At 43.7% G+C, this 15,552-nt stretch overlaps 1 protein-coding gene and 2 non-coding genes across 3 annotated transcripts in view; 2 read left to right on the plus strand and 1 right to left on the minus strand.

Moving 5' to 3' along the window:
- The window catches only part of LOC126247963 (retrotransposon-like protein 1), a 326,384-nt gene that overhangs the window by 4,610 nt on the left and 306,222 nt on the right, over window positions 1–15,552 (plus strand). The gene's annotated exons all lie outside the window — the stretch shown is intronic.
- Window positions 9,654–9,728, minus strand: Trnal-caa (transfer RNA leucine (anticodon CAA)). Its single transcript has one exon. It is a non-coding gene; the product is annotated as a tRNA-Leu (tRNA).
- On the plus strand, window positions 11,894–11,968 carry Trnas-cga (transfer RNA serine (anticodon CGA)). The gene has a single exon. It is a non-coding gene; the product is annotated as a tRNA-Ser (tRNA).

The following is a 15,552-nucleotide window of genomic DNA, read 5'->3' on the forward strand; positions in this document are numbered from 1 at the left end:
AATTTTCTTTGCTATTATTGTCTAACCCAAGCTTCTGCTCCCTCTTTACGTTGTCAGCGTATAGTGAACCATAATCTTCCTTTCCTTCTACATCTACATACATACTCCGCAAGACACCGTACGGTGCATGGAGGGAGGGTGCATGGAGGGTACAAAGTGCACATCTACTAATCATTGGATTTCCTGTTCCACTCGCGAATAGAGCGAGGGAAAAGCGACGATCTATACCAGGCCATACGAATTCCAATTTCTCTTATCCTGTCTTCGCGGTCCTTACGCGAAATGTACGTTGGCGGCAGTGAATCGTCCTGCAGTCAGCAGAAAATGCCGGCCCTCTAAATTCTATCAATAGTGAACGTAGTCTGGAACCGCGCGACCGTTACGGTCGCAGGTTCGAATCCTGCCTCGGGCATGGATGTGTGTGATGTCCTTAGGTAGTTAGGTTTAAGTAGTTCTAGGGGACTGATGACCTCAGATGTTAAGTCCCATAGTGCTCAGAGCCATTTGAACCATTTTCTAAATTATTACCATCGCGTGTGGACTGTCGAAGTAGCCGCTCAGGACGTCTTTCTTAAAACATGTTCAAAACTACTTCACAGGACAGTCCGTCACACCTACAGCGAATCCGTAGACTTCCCTGCCTATAGTCGGTAGGTGAAAGTCGCCTCCAACCAACGAAGCATGATCTGAGTATGTAACTGCAACTGAGCGTATACTTCCTTTGAATCACTCCTGAACTGTCATGGTGAAATCGGGGAATAGGTGCTCTATGCAAGCTGAAATCTTACTTGACAAGTGAGAGGTTTCGAGTTTTGCATGAAATAATGTGAATGGCATCTTCCATGTACAGAAAGTGCCTCCTTATGTCTCTCTCTCTCTCTAGTCCTTTCTACACACACACAGACACACACACACACACACACACACACACACACGCACACGCACACCCGCGCGCGTGGGCTTTAATTTGCACGTTCGTGGGAAATCGCTTGTAGCAGCTAAACAGATTACGAAACCTTACGCGGTAAAGGTTGTCACAGAGTGACGAGGGTGATTTTTCAAAACGATCTTCTGACTTTTTTTAAGTGGTTTGTATCTTGATTATTTGAGTGACGTGTTTCGCTTGTGTAGCGATATGAAAGAGTTTCAAAGAGCACTGGCTCCATTCAAAATTCTGAAGTGGAAAACTCAGCGCGCTTGAACCCTCCGTAACGTATACGCTGTACACCACCATCAACGTGAATGTGCATCTACCAAAAGTATTTACAAAGGTGAAAGTCATCATATGTGAAGTACTCGATTAAAAATTTACGACACATGAAAATGGTTCGTCGTTTCTTATAGTTGTTCATTATATTGCACATTCGTGAATTTTGCGTTTGCACCGATGAATAACGGAATTAGAGGCAGCTATGAAGATAGAGAGTTAATGCTGGCCCCACTTCAGTAAACAGTATGTTTCGGAATGGTATTTGATCATTATGTCGTCGGAAATCATACTTGTCATCGTAGTAAGTGTCACAAACGAAATCCATCTCTTCGCAGCTACATGCACTCTTTCCGAAATTAAAGTCAAGAGTGAGGTGATTGAGTATGGGATAAACGCACCACAGTAACTGAAAACTACTGCGACTAACAACATGTGGATGATAGGGTCTCGCAGGCTAGCTCAAATAGCAACAGCGAATAGAAGAGCGGCAATGACGATCACTAGTAGCTTACGTTCTGGACAGCAACAAAACATCGTATGATCTGCCATACATTTGAGTGCTGTATCCTCTCTGTGCAATACAGAGTACATAGTTAAAGGAGTTTTGTGTTAACTGTGCGCAAGTACTCTCGCACAGGGAATGTTTACGTGAGTCTAAACTACTCAATCACATGCAGAACTTGTTTCCATAGAGAAACACGCTGTAAGCTTGTACGTCCAGACATTCAGCAAGACATTGTACTGTATCGTCACCCCTGATTACTCAGAGAGATTCTACACTGACATATGTGTTCTTGGAAATCCATCGGGTTTACGTAGCCCCTGTTTCCTTCGACACAACGGAGCTACTGTGAAAGATGAGATGTGCGCCTTGGAGCACGTTCAGACCAACCTCCGGTTGAGTGCCAGTGGAATAGCACGGCTTCCCAACACACCCGGTGGTCTGCGAAACGCACCCCATGACGAATCGACACTCACGAGAACTAAGATGACCACTGCCCGTTACCCACCATGTTAACCAACATCTCTAAGGCACGCTAATGGGATGGTTCTCCATGAGGAAGAAATTTTCATCCGTTATATTTGACCGACAAGAGGAAACGAAGTGATTGTGGAAAGTTCGTCATGAACAGATTGCGCACCATGTATTACTTAGCGACCTCTACACAGTATCTCGTATAGTGATATGGAACTGAGTTCATTCTGATGGATAAACTAAGTCTAGCCCCCATTTCGAGAGGGGTGGACTATGTACCAGCACCAACACTCAGCCTCTCTAATCCGTCGTCAACGACACAAAGTTAGTGCTACAGTCTGCTTGCATTCATCAGTCACTTGCACGAAGTAGATAGACTTGAAACATAAGGTTCAAACTTTCCAAACGAAAGTTGTCCAGTGCGTGTCAGTAAAGAAACCTTTTTCCTATTTGGTGATATCATTGCCAACAATGACATCTGTCATTGAAAATTTTATTAAGTGATGCCAGAAAGGTAGATCGGACGAAATCCAGCTGTTAATAAGTGTAATGTACGTCTAAAATTTTTATTACACTTATACACTGTCCAGTCTCATTAATGTGACCACCTGTCAGAAGCCTGAATAACTAACTTTTGTAGCAAAGAAGTGTAGCAAGAGTGGCAAATCGACATGTTCCCACAGATTCACGATTGGGTTTAAGTCCTGGGAGTTCGTTGGCCAGGGAAGTACGGTAAACACCCTGGTGCTCTTCGAACCACTTACGTACACGGCAAGGTGTGTGACACATTGCATTGTCCTGCTGGTAGATGCCACTGTGCCGAGGAGAAAAAAAGAAGCCGGTCGCGGTGGCCGAGCGGTTCTAGACGCTTCAGTCAGGAACCGTGCTGCTGCTACGGTCGCAGGTTCGAATCCTGCCTCGGGCATGGATGTGTGTGATGTCCTTAGGTTAGTGATGTTTAAGTAGTTCTAAGTTCTAGGGGACTGATGACCTCAGATGTGAAGTCCCATAGTGCTCAGAGCCATTTGAACCATTTTTTTGAGAAACAAAGTGCGTGTAAGGGTGGCTATGGTCCCCAAGAATAGATGCACACTTTTATTGATCTACTGTCTTCCAGAATGACGAGATCGCCCAGAGAATGCCACGAAAACATTCACCAGATCATAATGCTCTCTCTATTGCTGCAGGGTATTTACTTTCTGACGTTTCACGTCATAGACCCCAACGGCCATCTGTTCGACGGAGCATTAAACGTGATTCGTCTGAAAAGGCCAGCTGTCGCCACACAATGGACCTCTAGTTTCGGTATTGGTGTGCAAATTCCAGCCTTCGTCGCTGATGAACAGCGGTCAACATAGGTGCATGAACCAGGCGTCAGCTGCGGAGGTCAAAACGCAGCAAAGCTCACTGATCGGTCGTTGAGGAGACTGTTGACAGCCCCCTTGTTTCCTCTGGGCGGTCAGCTGCTCAACAGTTTCACTTCTATTCAACCGTACACATCTCTGTAGTCTTTGTTTACCCTTGTCATCTATGGCCCTTGGTGCACCACGGATGCCTCGTCGCCGGTTTTGAATAGTGCTATCTTGCTATGCGCGGTACATTTAAACCACGGTGGCATGCGGACAGTTTACAAATTTGGCCGTTTGGGAAATGCCGCATCCTTGATTCGAAAGCCAATGATCAAGCTCTTTTGGATGTCAGATAAATCGCTTCGTTTCCGCAGTGTAAGGACTGCACTGTTTTCCGCGTTCCGTCTGCACGCTTTATATAACCTCCACTGCTGGTGCTGCCACGTGTCGTATCTGAGTGGTTATTGCACGTTGACGTCGAAAATAGGCGGTGCTCACATTAATGTGTCTGATCCGTGTCTTTAATTATAATTTCTCTCCATATAGCTCTTTATCTGGCTGCTTGTGTGAATACAATTGCAAGAAATCACATACGCTTGTTTCTGAATCACAGCATCTATTCCTCTTACTGAGGTTTTTTCGTTGGTAGATGATCTTCATTAACCTTCATATTCAAAAGCGGCATCCAGTAGCTCATTTCATGTGAGTCTAATTGAAAGCTTGCTTTACTTAACTGCATATCGACTCGAGTTTGTATCCCTAGAAGACAGGAGGAGCGAGAACCAATTTACCCTGTTATTTCAAGGTGGGGTATAAAGAAATCTGAAGATATAACAGACGACAGAGATGTAGAGCCTTAATTTTAAAGAACTGAGTGCTGGCTTTAAAGAAGACCAAGACGCAACAGTCTTGGTGGTGGTGCCAATCCTGTTAGAAACGGGGAAACAGAATGAAGCCATACTCAGTGCAGGCGCAGAATCGATTTCCTGGTACGCCACTACAGCTTGAATTTCATAACATTCTACCACTCTCTTCTTGACACTATGTCTTTTGCTGTTCACCAAGGACCATCACTGCCATGTATGAAGTGCTTTAAAACTGACGTCAGATTTGCTCACCTGTATATCAATGGAATTATTCCTTCGTGTTAATCCAAAAAGATTTCAATTTGCCAATAGACTTTTATCAGCTCTGTAATACCAAACCCGCTTTTGATCTATAAAGAATGCCTCATTCACCACTAGGCTATATGTTGCTGTCAAAAAATGTCGACGACCAGTTTCAATCGTACAGGTAACATAACATGTCAATCAGATATACTTAACAAGGATAAGAATATCTCATAAATGATAGAAATATAAGCTGTGAAATTCTTTTATAGTCATAAACACTGATAAAAGTTTATACGCCATCACACCTTTGATATTTATTTAGCGCCAGTCACAAGTTGTGAACAATAGTGCTCAACACAAACCATACCAATTACTGTTCTGTACACGCGTATGGGCATTTCAATTAACAGGGCAGTGAATGTTGTATGAGATTCTTGTGTATTCATTTACATATTCTGCATATATTTAATGCAGTGAATTGCGTCAAAAAGAGTTATATTAAAATTATTCCCTGAGGGCTCTTTAAAAATGCAACATTTTCCAACGAATAAAAGGATACTTTTCATTGGTTTTAATTGAAATGTATTATTACAGTGAATTCAGAATCAAACTGGCACTGTCGTACTGATTTCCACGGAGCAGTCTAGCTTGAATGTGGGTGTTTGTATGGCGATCTAGGGTACTCATAAAACACGTATTATGTTGCTAATGCCGTGGCCAAAAACAAAGTGCCTTTTATATAGCTGTCGTCGTCCTAACGTGGCGCTGGGCCACCTTTAGCAGCAAAAAGAGCCTGAATTTACTACATTTGACGCATAAATCTGAATGAAGGTTAATGGAATTTTTTAAAAACTGTTAAATATCTTTGAGTGAAACTTGAGAAGGTCTGCAGGCTCTCAACTGTCTTTTCACTAGAGGTTAATTTTTCAGATATTATTAAATAATTGATTCTTGGGGCCAGGAAAACTTGTTTTATCTTTACGGAGTCTCGGATATTCTGAGATGAATGAATGTAGCTATTATTATCTTGTAAGATGGAATGCCCGACTGGGAATAATTAGCAACGCCAGTGAATAAAAAATATGAACTCTATTAGTTAGTTTTCCTGTCACTGTGACAATGAAAACGTGATATGACCCAACTATATATTACAGAACTTTAACTAAGCTTCATTGATGGAATCCCACAGTATGTATTCTACGTTTCTACTGGTGTTCACTCTATGTACACAAATACTAGATTAGGAACCAGTGTAAAAGTGAGTTTGTTAGAGCAAAGTATATGTTTCCTTCCCCAAGTTTCGTATTCTTACACTAGTAAAGTTTGTACTGTGCATGTATCAAGTTTAAATGAGTTTTGACAGTAGCAGCTCTTCCATGAATATCGTGTTTATGCAATTGACGTTGTAGTTTTTTAGTTGACAATGAGTTCTCAGGATGCGTATTGAACTGAAAGATCACTGTCGTGGCAATGATTTTCATTATTTTAGGTAATATTTCTCTTTAACATCTTTCTCTGAGAAAATTTAGTGTTTCCTGCACTACTATGTTAAATGGAATACACCTCTGAGTGTTATATGCCGTCATGTCACTAGATATGGCAACTATAAGACACTCCGATGGACGATTTCTGTCACCGTTTCATCAACGAAGCGAGTACCAACAATTTTCCATCGTTGGCGGTCTTTCTATTCCGATAAGTGCAACGATCAAGACAACACTACAGAACGCAAATGTCAGGCAGCACAGTACCCTACCAGACATTTTGTAACACATCAGTGCGTTACTGTCTGAAATGAAGTTCATGTACCGTAGTGTACACTGTGGTTTGCGAAAACTGGCCCGAAAGAATATAAGCTCATCGGGTGAGGTGGCGCAGTGGTTAGCACACTGGACTCGCATTCGGGAGAACGACGGTTCAAACAGGCGTCCGGCCATTCTGATTTAGATTCAGGGAAATGCCAGGATGGTTTCTTTTGAAACGGCACGGCCGACTTCCTTCCACAGCTTTCCCTAATCTGATGGGACCGATGACCTCGCTGTTTGGTCCCCTTCCCCAAATCAACCAACCAACGAACCAATCGAAGCTCCAAGGGTGAGTAGAGCAGTGTACCAGCAGTATGTTCAAAAATGGTCAAATATGTGTGATTTCCTGTGGGACCAACCTGCTGAGATCATCGGTCCCTAGACTTTCGCACTTCTTAAACTAACTTATGCTAAAAACAACACACACAACCATGCCTGAGGGAGGACTCGAACCTCCGGCGGGAGGTGCCGCGCAATCCGTGCATTGCGCCTCTAACCGCGCGGCCACACCGCGCGACCCGGCAGTATGTGATTAAGGCTGTAGAGAGGTAGCAGCCAAGTAGGCCCAGCAGACCTCTCCTATTTGACCGACACTCGTACAATCCCTATTGGCCTAGTCGAAGTTAAAGAGCGCAATATCACCTTGTGAGGAACTTCGAACGTGGAACGATGCTTGGCCTCCTGGAAATGTATGTCTCATATAATGAGATTTCTGCTCGTACAAAGAATGCTGCTACGGCGTTGCGCGCATTTGTGTGTGTGTGTGTGTGTGTGTGTGTGAGAGAGAGAGAGAGAGAGAGAGAGAGAGAGAGAGAGAGAAAGGACTTAACAGAAGGAGGTCGTATGCAGGAAGGAGCGGATACGAGACGGCGTAATGCGCAGCAGTGTTTATACAATACTGTCCATTAAAATTGCTACACCACGAAGATGACATGCTACAGACGCGAAATTTAACCAACGGGAGGAAGATGCTGTGCATTCACACAAGGTTGGCGCCGGTGGCGACACCTACAACGTGCTGACACGAGGAAAGTTTCCAACCGATTTCCCATACACAAACAGCAGTTGACCGGCGTTGCCTGGTAAAACGTTGTTGTGCTGCCTCGTGTAAACAGGAGAAATGCATACCATCACGTTTCCGACTTTGATAAAGGTCGCATTGTAGCCTATCGCGATTGCGCTTTATCGTATCGCGACATTGCTGCTGGCGTTGGTCGAGATCTAATGACTGTTAGCAGAATATGGAATCGGTGGGTTCAGGAGGGTAATGCGGAACGCCGTGCTGGACCCCAACGGTCTCGTATCACTAGCAGTCGAGATGACAGGCATCTTATCCGCATGGCTGTAATGGATCGTGCAGCCACGTCTCCATCCCTGAGTCAACAGATGGGGACGTTTGCAACACAACAACCATCTGCACGAACAGTTCGACGATGTTTGCAGCAGCATGGGATATCTCCTCGGAGACCGTGTCTGCTGTTACCCTTGACGCTGCTTCACAGACAGGAGCGCCTGCGATAGTGTACTCAACGACAAACCTGGGTGCACGAATGGCAAAACGTCATTTTTTCGGATGAATCCAGGTTCTGTTTACAGCATCCGTGTTTGGCGACATTGCGGTGAACGCACATTGGAAGCGTGTATTTGTCATTGCCATACTCGCGTATCACCCGGCGTGATGGTATGGGTTGCCATTGGTTACACGTCTCGGTCACCTCTTGTTCGCATTGACGGCACTTTGAAAAGTGGACGTTACATTTCAGATGTGTTACGACCCGTGACTCTACCCTTCATTCGATCCCTGCGAAACCCTACATTTCAGCAGGATAATGCACGACCGCATGTTGAAGGTCCTGTACGGGCCCTTCTGATACACAAAATGTTCGACTGCTGCCCTGGCCAGCACATTCTCCAGATCTCTCAGCAATTGAAAACGTCTGGTCAATAGTGGCCGAGCAACTGGCTCGTCACAATACGCCAGTCACTACTCTTGATGAACTGTGGTATCGTGTTAAAGCTGCATGGGCAGCTGTACCTGTACACGCCATCCTAGCTCTGTTTGACTCAATGCCCAGGCGTATGAAGGCCGTTATTACGGCCGGAGGTGGTTGTTCTGGGTACTGATTTCTCAGAATCTATGCACCCAAATTGCGTGAATATGTAATCACATGTCAGTTGTAGTATAATATATTTGTCCAATGAATACCCATCTATCATCTGCATTTCTTCTTGGTGTAGCACTTTTAATGGCCAGTAGTGTAATTGTCATCCTTCGTGCATGACCGTAAAGCTCGAATACATCGACGTACGGACTACTGAATAGTACAGACTCTATCCTGATAGCATATCTGACAGGAAAAAATCCAGTAAGTATACAGATCTTTCTAAATCACTCCATGCCAATCTGCTAGTTGGTATGTCTGGTCTGCATATAACAGGTCTAGGCGAAACCAGGTTAATCGTTGGATGTTTCTACCGGTCATCCGATTTCGCTGTGACATTTCCAGAGTAATTCAAAGAAAGTCTACGGTCAGTAGCGAGTAAATGCCCAGATCGTGCAGTACTAGTTCGAGACGACTGTAACCTACCGAGTATAGGCTGGGACGTTTATGGATTCATTCCAGCGGGGACAGACAGACAGTCTTGCCTAGTACTTTTGGATGCATTTTCCGAAAATTGTCTTAAGCAGCTAGTTCGGCAACCACATGCAATGGAAATGTCTTAGATTTTGTAGCTACAAGCAGGCCGGATCTTATCGATAGCGTCAGTAAAGAGACGGAGATTAGTGATGAATATGTCATCTCAGTGAAGGAAGGAAGCAAGATAGGGTCGACATCGTGGTCATTAGAGACGGAGCACAAGTTCGGATGGTGTCAAGGATGAGGAAGGAAATCGGTCGTGCCCTTTCAAAGGAACCATTTGCCTTGGGCGATTTAGGAAAATCACGGAAAACCTAACTCTGGCTGGCTGGACGCGGGTTTGCACCGTCGTGTCGTCCCTCTGAATGTGAGTCCATTGTGCTAACCACAGTACCGTCTCGCTCGGTCATCATAGCGACTATGGCTACAAAATTAATAAATTAGTCAAGAAGGCTAGAAGAGTGTATCTGCTAGAAAGAACAGATAAGTAATTCCAGAATGAGATTTTCACTCTGCAGCGGAGTGTGCGCTGATATGAAACTTCCTGGCACATTAAAACTGTGTGCCGGGCCGAGACTCGAACTCGGGACCTTTGCCTTTTGCGGGCAAGTGCTCTACCAACTGAGCTACCCAAGCACGACTCACGCCCCGTCCTCACAGCTTTACTTCTGCCAGTGTAGTCTGTCCGTAAACTCAAGAGCGAGCAGCGCTCTTGGTGGGGGAAGAACGCTGCCACCGGCCTACAGGGGGCACCCAAAATCTATTACCCGTTACTAACCTAACCTAACCTAACCTAACCTAACCTGTCTAGCGGTGTAGATCGGCGTGCAGTGATACACGTCGTTTGTGTTCGTGGGATCTTAGTTGCCAGTGTCAATGAGTTAACGTTGTAAACTTACTGATGTACTTCGATATCCGGAAGTGATGGATAATCGTCTAGCATTGCAGGAAAATATGCAGAATACGAAGAAGTGGAGGTGTTTGGGGACTAACGAGCGTTCGATCGCCTCTAATGTTATTACAGCGTGTATTAAAGAGGCGGCCCAAAAAGAACTGTTGACTAACATTACCAGTCCCAATCAAAGGGCTGCAATTTAAGCAAACGTCGGCCTCACCTAATAGCACGCATAAGTAAGGAATGGAAAAATAAGCCGCATGGTTTACTGGAGTCGTCACGAAGGAAAACTAATAATTTTGGGAGGAAACCCATCGTTACAGACAGTTTCAAAATCACGTAGAACCTTTGCTGCTTATGGAACACTAAATCTCTATCTCGGTCACTATTCACCAGATTTTAAGACATATTGCTTAAAACATGTGCGCAATAGCTATTCTAAACACTACTGAAATTTCCTTGGAAACATGTACACTGATTCTAGACTTCTAAGCAAAACGCTTGGCATACGAGGTGCGTTCACATATTTTTATTTTTTTGGTAAGAACCTTGTTAATCTACAGCAATGTTATCCTCTTCAAAATATTCCCCATTACATACTATACACTTATGCCAGGAACTGTTTCATCGGGATTGTTTATAGGTCCCGTAACTGTGCCTTTTTAATCTCATCCGTCCTTGTAAAACCACTGTCCTTTAAGGCCTGCTTTGAAATGTTTATACCCCTTGTCTGCCCTTGGGTTACTCATAACAGGGTCACCAAAAGCAATATTTACCATTTCTAAAAATTTCATACACTTCATTCCATTCTTATAACAAAATTTAATACAGATTCTCTAATTTATTTTTATACAAAACAAAAAATTCTTGATGCTACAAAAACACATGTAACCTTTCTGACAGCTGACAACAGAGTAAATACCCAACATGCATAACATTGAACACATACTTTTGCAGCATGTTTACAAAGACAGTGACAAAAAGGTGGTGCAAATCGGAGTAATACAACACAGAAAATTATAAATTTCTGCTTAATTTTTAAACACTCTTTGTGTTGCAAGAATTGTTAAGTTTCAATGCAGTCCTTCAAAGAAAACTTCTACCTTTTAGTAGAAACACAAAATATGAAAAAGTCTTAAATTCTACAGACTGATTGCATTACAAGTGGTTCGTTTTACGAACAGCAATAGAGGAACATAGGCCTACATTCACATGAACAGGCTTTCGGTTCTATGTTTGTAGTAGAGTCCTGAATACCGTTCCTATGTTAATAATAATGTTGTGTTTCGGAAGAAGCTATCATTTTTTGTATTCCTTATGGTCTTAAAGCATTTGTCTAAAAATAAACGCAGCCGAGACGTATCTGTACACGGCTTCGCTACAAATTTGAAGCGCGTGCCGCGACAGGGCCGGTACTATGTAGTGAAACAGCCTGTAGAAGCGCCCTGTGACGTAGCTGGGTTGGCAGAGTGGGGACTCGCTCGCTCGCTCTTCAGTTTACCGACAGACTATACCTCGTCTCCTACCTTCCAAACTTTACAGAAGCTCTTCTGCGAACCTTGCAGAACTAGCACTCCTGAAAGAAAGGATGTTGCGGAGACATGGCTTAGCCACCGCCTGGGGGATGTTTCCAGAATGAGATTTTCACTCTGCAGCGGAGTGTGCGCTGATATGAAACTTCCTGGCAGATTAAAACTGTGTGCCGGGCCGAGACACGAACTCGGGACCTTTGCCTTTCGCGGGCAAGTGCTCTACCAACTGAGCTACCCAAGCACGATTCACGCCCCGTCCTCACAGCTTTACTTCTGCCAGTACCTGCAAGGTTCGCAGAAGAGCTTCTGTAAAGTTTGGAAGGTAGGAGACGAGGTACTGGCAGAAGTAAAGCTGTGAGGACGGGGCGTGAGTCGTGCTTGGGTAGCTCAGTTGGTAGAGCACTTGCCCGCGAAAGGCAAAGGTCCCGAGTTCGAGTCTCGGCCCGGCACACAGTTTTAATGTGCCAGGAAGTTTCAGATAAGTAATTGTTAGCATCTCTCTTAGGCAATGAATCGACATTTTTTAGTTCGGGTGAGATGGACGTAGAGGAATTATGGATAAGATTTAAGCAGGTTGTGCACTGCAGAAGTATGTGCCTAGTAAGTTCATCAAGGACGGAAAAGACCCACCGTGGTTCAACAACGAAGTTCGGAAAATGCTGTGGAAGCAAATCCAGTTGCACTCTAAGTTCTAAACAGAACGCACAAATGAAGACAGGCAAAGGTTAGTAGAGATACGTGCGTCAATGAAAAGATCGATGTGGGAAATATAGAACTACTGCCACCGCCATACCTTAGCAAAAGACCTTGCCGAAAACCAGAGAAAATTCTGGACATATGTTAAACTACTAAGCGCATTCATGGCTTCCATCCAGTCACGACCAGCCTGGTCTGGCAGTAGAAGATAGCGGACTGCACGATAATAAGCACCCCTGGCGTAGAGAAACAACTGAAAGAGTTGAAAGCAAATGAGTAGCCAGGTTCGGATGGAATCCCATTTCGGTTTTATAAACGTCACTCCACGGCATTGGGCTCTTACTTAGCCTGCAATTCGTCGCGGAACTTTCGATCAGCGCAAAGTCGCAAGCGACTGGAAAAAAAAGCGCATGTGACTCCTGTATATAAGAAGAGCTAAATCACAGACCAATATCCTTAACATATGATTTGCTGCAGAATTCTCGAACATATTCTGAGTTCGAATATAATAAATTTTCTTGAGGTCGAAATTCTTACGCCTATGAATCAGCACCGTTTTAGAAAGCATCGCTTGCGCAAAACTCAGCTTCCCGTTTCTCACATGATGTACTGTGAACTATTGATGAAGGGCAACAAATAGATTCCGTATCTCAAGATTTTCAAAAAGCGTTTGTTACGGTGCCACAATGCAGACTGTTGATGAAGTAAGAGTGTATGGAATAGGTTCCCAGATACGACTGTGGCTCGAAGACTTCTTAAGTGACGTTGCCCTCGATGGCGAGTGCTCATCAGAGACGACGGTATCGTGATGAGTGTCCCAGTGAAGTGTGATAGGACTGCTGTTATTTTCCATATACATAAATGATCTAGCAGACAAGGTGAGCAGCAATCTGCGGTTGTTTGCTGACGATGCTGTGGTGTAAGGAAAATTGTCGTTGTTGAGCGTTTGTCGGAAGATACAAGATGACAGCCAAAAATTTGTAGTTTGTGTGATGAATTGCAGATAGCTGTAAATGTGGTCAATTGTAAGGTAATGCTGGTGAATAGGAAAAACAAACCCGTAACGTCCGGATATTACATTACTAGTGCTCTGCGTAATGTTGCAAAGCGATATGAAATAGAATAAGCATGTGAGGATTGCGGTGAGGAAGGTGAATGGCCGACATCAGTTTCCTGGGAGAATTTTAGTTATGTGTGGTTCATCTGTAAAGGACACCGCATGTAGGACGCTAGTGCGGCCTACTCTTGAGTACTGTTCGAGTGTTTGGGATCCTCACCAGATCGAATTAAAAGAATACACCGAAGTAATTCAGTGGCGGGCTGCTTGATTTGTTGCCGGTGGGTTCAAACAAAACTCAAGTATTACGGAGATGCTTCGGAAATTCAAATGGAAATCCCTGGAGGGAAGATGACGTTCTTTTCGAGGAACAATACAGAGAAACTTTACAGCACTGTCATTTCAATGTGACTGCAGAACGATTCTACAGCCGCCAACATACATTTTGTGTAAGGACAGCAAAGACAAGATAAGAGAAATTAGAGCTCATACTGAGACATCTATCCTCACTCTATTTGTGAGTGGAACAGGAAACAAGAGTAGTACTAGTACAGGGTACCTTCCACCACACACTGTACGGTGTCTTGCGGAGTATGTATGTAGCTGTAGATATGTTACCCTAATGCTATCTGATGCATGGTTCAGTCGTTCGCTTGTCGTATAACTTAGGCTTAACCGCTCGTGCAGCTTCGTCCAAAGTATTGGTTCGACGCTGGAGCGGTGACGCTATGTAGACCTATTTGTGTCTACGGTTCGATACAGTTTGCTGTGATCTAGACTGGTAGCGTTATGTCGAATTCCACAGTTCATTTTCCTCAAACGCCTTACGCTCTAATGGACATTCTAACGTCGTCATGGGTGTACTGAATGGTAAAACGTAAGATACTGCTCAAACCTGTCCTACACTAATGGCCGTAGACCACTCGGCTGCTACTACAATGACAGAATGTGGGAGTCAGTATTGTGGAGTGGAATGGTAGATAAATGCCAGATGTAGTGGTTTGGGGTGCCATTGGATGCTACATACGGTCTCGAGTTTTACATGTGGATGCAATCTGAACCGTTATACACCAGACAGACATCATAACGCAGCATCGGTGAGTCAGTAGTTTCTGGACAGTAACATTCCTGAAATGGGTGGCCTGCACAGAGTCCTGACCTGGACCAAATGGAAAGCGTTTGCGATGAGTTAGAACGTTGACATGTTTCCAGACCCAGCATCCAACATCACTGCCTTCCCTGATTTCCGTTCTTGAGGAAGAAACAGATATCATACCTCCATAGGCACTGAGACACCTTATTGAAAGTGTCCCCAACCGAGTTCCAGCCCTCATAAAGGCGAACAGTGGACATACCCCATGTTAATGTCCACCAAAAGTGTTCGGATACTTTTGTTCAGACGGTAGAAGAAGACTTTATTTAGTCTATATCAACACAGCTCATAAGAAAATACCTTAAGTGCATTGGGTGAATTGTTAGTAACAAACAAGAGTAGGTTGCATTTATAAAAGCATAGCTCGATTCGTTCACACATGAGAGAAGAGCATATGACTCGGTTCAGCTCCAAACGGATACTTGAAATTAAAGATGGAGTGACGTGTACGTGACAGCTTAAGAACTCTTATTGAGTACCCTGACGGTGGGAAAATGTTACCTACGTATGTGACAAACTGCCAGTACGTATTGTTAATTGTTAGCTGGAATCAGTCACTGGAAATGTTTGTTTATTGGCCATGCCACAGTAATATGGAAACATTATTATATCACTATTAACAAAATCAATTGTCTTTTTTAATGTGAAATTATCGTTCCAAAAAAAAAATGAAAGTGTTGATATGGCCAAGAGATATTTACTGTGTATTACAGTAATTAATCAGTCGAAACCTGTACAGCAATTAATCCATTTACAAGCATTAACTGAAATAAACGCCACATACTCATAGGTGTAAGAACACTTATTCAAATTATGACGTATGTATGAGGTTAATAGGAGTCAACAGTCGTTCTTCACACATAAGCTAGCTAAAACATCTGTGTTGCACTGACCTTTGTATGATAGTAACTTGTAGTGCTGCGAGCAACGGTAAGTGCGAAGTAGTAAGTTACATATCAATGTCAGACCTTGTAATATTTATGAATTTATTTTTATTTTGGCAGTTGTGTGTTACGTGCAATGTTTGCACTTCAGTGGACACTCGTACAAGATGAAGTGCAAAGTAGATGCAGTGTTCCATAATCAGTCTAATTTATTTGTATAAAAGTTTGGCTACATTCAAAGCAA

This window comes from Schistocerca nitens, chromosome 3, assembly GCF_023898315.1.
Source record: "Schistocerca nitens isolate TAMUIC-IGC-003100 chromosome 3, iqSchNite1.1, whole genome shotgun sequence".
In the NCBI taxonomy this organism is placed as follows: domain Eukaryota; kingdom Metazoa; phylum Arthropoda; class Insecta; order Orthoptera; family Acrididae; genus Schistocerca; species Schistocerca nitens.